We start from the raw sequence: 5783 nt of genomic DNA on the forward strand, positions 1-5783 counted from the left end.
CTCTCAGCCTCCCAATTTTGTCTTACTGTCAGATGGGTGAGAACAGTTTCTTTAGAGGTTAAATGATTGAAATTGGCACCTTCTGAGATGGGAATAGAGAAATGTTTCTGTTCATTTTACCTGCATTTTAATTAATGGCTGGTCAAGATTCTTTTGGAGAAGTTTTTATGTTTTTTTGCATCTTAAAGCTGTTCTATTGCTGTTTCTCTGAGTGAACTTTCAAGAGCCTAAATTACTCTCTTTAGATATGAAGTCATTAATTCCCCCCAGATATGGGAGAAATTGGATTCTGAATGAGAGTGACAGATTGTTGACAATTACTTTCAACTTTGTCCTCCACTGTGAGCCTTCAGATACCCAAACATTTGGTCCAAAATCTACCTGTGAGCAATGTCCCTCAGAGTCAATTATTCAGCCAATTTATACCATTTATTGAGAAATACAAAAAAGCTTATATGTACTAAGTACCTTGCTTTGCGTGGCATGGACTTTCTGTTATCTTCCCAGCACCGAATTCACACAGATAAACTTTTATTACACCTATAACTAGAAAGGATTTGCTTAACCAAATGAATTGGTGCAACTATATTTTTTAGTTGAACTTTTAACTCAACAAGCATTTAGATAGGAATAGAAAAACAGTATCTTAAGTTAGTTCCAACAATATATATTAACCTCCCTCACTGCTTAATCACAACTACCAGTTGATCTGAGGCTTTATAGAGAAAAATCACTAAATTTCTGATTCTAACTCAGGACAAAACTATTCACAATGGCTTTGAGACCATTGAATTTAACAATGGGAAAGCAAAATCTGTTTTCAATTCAGAGGGTTTGTGTTAATATCCTTAACCATAAAAGATTTATCGGGCGAGGGGGGGGGGAGCATAAATATTGGGAATAAGGGTAAATCACATACATTATGTGGAGGATGAGACCACTTGAGAACTGCAAAATACCCAGACACCACTACTGGTTGAGCTTTATTTGATATGGGAAGTAACCTACGAGCAAATGCATAGTGACTGAAGGTTTGTAGCCAAATTGCCAAAACATGTAATTTATGAGTCACTTCAACATTTTTGATCAAGTAGTATGTCTAGACTAAATGTTGGAAAAAATGTGCAAGGATACTGTTTAAAAAGAAATAAGAAATCATTATGGCATGAAGGATTTCAAGAAGGCCAGCATTGAAGAATTATTTCCAGTATTGAAGTGTTAAAGAAAAGTGACCTGCAGGCTCAGGGTAACACTAAAAATATTTGACCTTGGAAATTGAAAATTATAAAGATAGAATAATCTCAATATTTCATTTAGATTCCTAAAAAACACAAGATAGCATTTTTCTTTTGATATTATTTAATAAAGTTGGCTTGCTTTTTTAATCAATGTGTTATTCACAAGTTGAACCTTTATTAAATCTTGAAAACTAATGAGAGTTCTTTGACTTATAAAATAATGTTTAAGAAGTCTGCAATATGAAATTAAGAGAGCTATAGAACACAATATAGGGTCACATTCTTAGCCCTAAGTGAATCAAGGCCAAAAAACATACAGTGACTTAATTCTAAACCCACAATGTAAAATTGCATTCATACTACTGGCAGTTCCAATACTAGTTGAAGTATTAACTATCACAAGCATCTTTTCAAAGAAGTGTAATTGAATCTGTTAACACTTAGAAATTGGATGTAGGAACTACTGAGATGGTTCCTGAATCCCTAGGCAGTTAGTTCAACCTTGCATGAAGAAAAGAAATAGGGGTGGAACTCAGGATGATCTGTATGTCCCCAAGGGATAGAAAATTAATCCCTTTGACATTCCTACCCTACAAAGTAAGGTCTTCCATATCGCCCTTTCTATTCCTAAAACAATTCTTGGAGAACTGGCTGTGTGCCAGCCACAGTGCTAGGGTCAGGGTTATCCAGTGTGGAACAAGACAGATACATCTATCATGGAACCTAGATTGTAATGAAGACCAGCTAACCAAAAAATTAATTACATAAGCAAACAATCTCTAGTAAGGACTCTGAGGAAAACAAAGGATGATTTAGATGGAGTGGTCAGAGAAGACCAGTCCATGGAGTCAATGGGAAAGAACTTTGAAGATTGAAGTGGTGAAGAAATTGATAGGACACTAGAATGAGGAATATTACTGAGACAAAGAATGGTGTAAATTGGCTACAAAAACAGACCAAATCATGCAGTTCTGTGAACCCCAGAAAAGGCCAGCCAACTCATACAAAGGGTCTGACCTTACACAATTGGAGCAGGTGTAGTAGTTTAGTCCCTGTAAGGCTACTGTATTTGTGATATTAGAACTGAAAACCCACAGGGCAGATAGTCAAGAAGGGAAGGCTAGAAGCTTTAGGATGGGCTGAAATTCATGTCAGTTGTTACTCTGATCTTGGTGCTGTGGATATCCTGCAGAAAGAAGCCAGTGACCTTCATCTTGGAACTAAAAAATACACATCTGGCACAGGAGTCAGAGAAGCTGAAGGAAAAGGTAAGAGTAGCTGTAGACCCAGCTGTGACTTCATGCTAACAAGTTAATCAGCACATCTGTTACAACATGTATGAGCTAATTAAATGGCTACTGCTTTGCCTCTGCCCTCCTCATTTCAACAAGACTCTCCCATGGTCCATTCTAACCGGAACCTTAAAGGGAAAGGAATTCTAGGAGATGTAGGTCAGCCTAACCAAGCTGACACATCACTAGGTCATCGTGCCCCCTAAGACCCTTCCACCCAGATCTCTTCCCAGCAACTCGCAACTTCATATGACAAAGCTTTGTCTTCCCTTTTCAACCTCCTCCTTCTTTGCTGGGTTTTTCCTAATTTTGTAAATAGTACAACTTTTCTTCTATGACCAAGACTTTCTGATCCCCCAAACCCTTTTTTTCTCTCTAATCCCCATCTTGCTCCTACCAATATGTAACTTAGTTCTATTGTTTTTACCTCTGCAGTACTTACCCCAGGTGTATGAGTTCAAACTCACCAGGTGATTATACAAATCCCACACACAGATTTCACCTTTAGTTTGCTATCAGTCCCATTTTGGAACTCCAGAAGTACAGCAAGGGCAGCTCTCGCCCCCAAAGACATGTACTAGCGAATGAGTTATGGTGGAGGACTAGCATGCTGTTATCATTATTTAAACCAAGAAAAACATACTGTAGACAAGATGAAAGATCTAATAAAAATGTGTTCTTATTCCCGATTCTAAAACTTTAACAGCTGGGCTTTCCCATGTGGAATAATGTTACATAAATAACTCAGCCAGGAAGCAGAGGGGCTGTGAAGAAGTCCAGCAAAATGACAGATGATCTTAGACACCCTGAATATCACACCCAATGGAGTTACAAGGAAATAAGTGGTCATTGGAAGGTACTGGTGAGCTGATGCTGGTATGGTCAGCCGACTTTACAAAACCTGAGTTGTGTATCACTAATTCTACAGAAGTTTCCTTTCTACTTAAGCATATTAACACTCTCTAATCTATTCCATAGGGACTTTTTCTGCTCCGTCCAAATTTCTCATCCTTTAATCAGTCATGGAAATCTACAGAAATTGGCTCTCAGAAAATAAAGTTGTTGAGATTGAAGACAAACACACTCAATTCTTATGTTTAGTTTCCTTTTAAAGAGGACAAAGATCATCAAAGACATCCTATGGATTATTCTTGTCCACATAATGTAGGTATGGGTCATGTTACATTTCCTACTCCCACTTTTTCCTTCCACTCAAATATATATAGTTGCAGTTATGGCACAAATGGCAAAGGCCTTATGAGAAAATATGAGTGAGGAATAGAACTCCAGCCTCAGAAATTTTGTGCTATTCCGCCTTTCCATTTACCTCATGGGAAAGTGGTGGGAGTATGATAGATACAGAAATTCGGGGCAAGTCTCATTTCCCTTGGGTTTGGGTTAGAAGATTCCTGAAAGCCTTTCCAGCTCTAAAAACAGATGACTGTCCTGTGTTTATAGTACAGCGAACGTATTCTTCACTGGCCCCTACTTCTGTTTCTCAGAAGTTGTTTAAACATCGACAAAGAGCTTTTAGAGAATGAAAATTCACTTGTTTGGGGTTTTTTTTTTGTTTTGTTTTTTGGATTTGTTTGTTGGTTGGTTGGTTGGTTTAAAGGCGTGTTCTTGGAAATCCCACTGTGGTTGGAATTTCTACTTTGTGAAGTGTACCCAGGACTTCACCTTGCCAGAAATTACATGAGGGCTCACTTCAGTCTTTTTGAAGAGTTACAGGAAACACTGTGTGATAACAAGAGGGCTTACTTCAGTAGGAGACATTCAGGGGGCAAGTGCTGGTTACTCCTTTCTTATCCCAATCCTGAGATTAACCTTATCTATGCATATCAGCAAGAATCAAGAATCAACTCACCCACTGGCTACACCATGCACAGGGAGATATCCACATCAATCTGCAGGGGGGGGGGGGGGGGAAGGAGAAAAAATAGAAAATTACTTCTAGGCTTTTAATTGCTTGTCATTTCCCCCTATTCTCTGCTCTGCATAAGTTTTTACTCATTATGATCCAAGGCAATATGCTAATGTAGCTGCCCCTCACCTCTAATCACGCTAGCACACTATGAGTCACTAAGCAAGAGATGCTTCTCTTTTCCACTATTTTTATTCTTTCCTCTAAGAGGATGTTGACCTCCAAATGACAAGCCCTGTGCTTAAGAAATGGTATAATGAACCCGTTCAGAATCATATGGGAGACAGAATTCCATAGCACTTTTCGTCTCGTATCTAGATAATTAAAAATGGTTTTTTTCTCATTACAAAATTTAAATCTTTGAATTAAAGAAAATTTAGAACATTCAAATACACAAGAAATAAATTTTTCCAGTAATCTTACCAGTCCAAAACAACGATTGTTAATGATTCATGTAAAGATATTGATGTAAAGATAAAACATACATAATTATTTTTACAAAGTGGGATAAAATAGTACACACTATTTTACAGCCTCCAACTTAACATGAACATATTAACACAAATTATAGATTTTTGCAATACCATTTTTTAATAATTGGAGAGTATCCCACTATAGAATACAACATAATTTATTTAACCAATAGCCTGTTATTGCACAACTATTTTGTTTTCTCTTCAGGAACGATATATTTAAAGGACAGCACAGCACAAGTCACATCAGTGTCCTCTAAGATTACATTTTTTTAAGTGAAATGGATATCCCAAGTGTCGACTTAGCCTGCACAAGTCTTTTGTTTAGGATACGAAGCATATGTAGGCACAAGAGTTGACTGCTCACTGCTGATTATTTCAGGGGTACTTGGAAATTTCTCTCCACTCCGCCTCTACTTGCAAACTGAAATCATACCCTTAAAAAAGCTTCACATTCGAATTGTATCAACTTTTAAGAGAGTCGGGCACAGGGCATTTGAAGTCATTGCCTCCCGGCCACCAAGAGTCTTCAATTAAGTACCTGTGTCTATTGGGTGAGGGAACAGTGCTGAAGTACCACATTTGAATCCAGTTCTATTAAACATTGCAAGACACTGAGCAAAATAGGGACCTTCCCCAGGCTGGCCAAAAGAAATGAAGCATCTGAGAGAATAATAGCAGGCACAGGAACTTGAAAAGTGAGCTGAGGCCGTGGGCATGTTATAGAACAATCCAATTTAGCAAAGCACCTCTATGCAACGGCCTGATGTCATGAGGCCATCTAGCCTACTGACACACTTGCTTCTACAGGTTTTCCGCCATTCAGGGTGCACTGGGGCTATAGCTTCATTTTAAT

Source organism: Panthera pardus, unplaced genomic scaffold (genome assembly GCF_024362965.1).
Source record: "Panthera pardus isolate Hobbes unplaced genomic scaffold, ASM2436296v1 HiC_scaffold_2, whole genome shotgun sequence".
NCBI lineage: Eukaryota > Metazoa > Chordata > Mammalia > Carnivora > Felidae > Panthera > Panthera pardus.